The following is a 563-nucleotide window of genomic DNA, read 5'->3' as shown; positions in this document are numbered from 1 at the left end:
TGTTTGTTTCACTAGTTATCCCTCATTAGAAAGGTGGTTCTAGCTAAGAATATCCACCATCTTCTACAAAATGTCAGTAGGGGAGAGCCGGGACAGTTGAAACACTTTTTAATTAAACGTAATTTACAAAGCGGTCGTATCACACTGAAAGATAATATTTTGTCACTAGCAACCTACACTTGTCATCTGTCAAATACAGTTGTATTTTCAGCTTTGGACAATACCGTTCAGGAGTTATTGCAGCAAAAGTGGGACGTGCGTAATGTCTCATCTGTCCCTCCAGGACGGGACGAATGAAACAGCATGCGGGGACGAATGAAACATACAGTTTAAGCCATATAAACTTCCAACAACTTTAATATTTTACTGTATATCATGGATGGTACTTCCAAGAGGTGTTATTATAGACAGGTTGTTGCAGGACTATGCGTCTTTGTGAATGTCTTTTAATAACTAATTGCCGTCATCCTGAAGTGCGTATGAAGCGGTTATTGAAATATCATCTACTGTGGATGACAGTGCTATATTTATAGCTAGAACAGTAAGTTTTTCTATTTATATCA

At 37.8% G+C, this 563-nt stretch overlaps 1 long non-coding RNA gene across 1 annotated transcript in view; it reads left to right on the top strand.

Moving 5' to 3' along the window:
* The window catches only part of LOC116701566 (uncharacterized), a 1,430-nt gene continuing 867 nt past the window's right edge, over nucleotides 1–563 (top strand). Inside the window, exon 1 of the long non-coding RNA XR_004334953.1 lies at nucleotides 1–72. This is a non-coding gene — a long non-coding RNA (uncharacterized LOC116701566). The remainder of the gene's footprint in view (nucleotides 73–563) is intronic.

The sequence above is a fragment of the Etheostoma spectabile genome, chromosome 14 (assembly GCF_008692095.1).
Source record: "Etheostoma spectabile isolate EspeVRDwgs_2016 chromosome 14, UIUC_Espe_1.0, whole genome shotgun sequence".
In the NCBI taxonomy this organism is placed as follows: Eukaryota; Metazoa; Chordata; class Actinopteri; order Perciformes; family Percidae; genus Etheostoma; species Etheostoma spectabile.
Note: the sequence above shows the minus strand (reverse complement) of the source record. Positions and strands in the feature narration are given on the sequence as shown.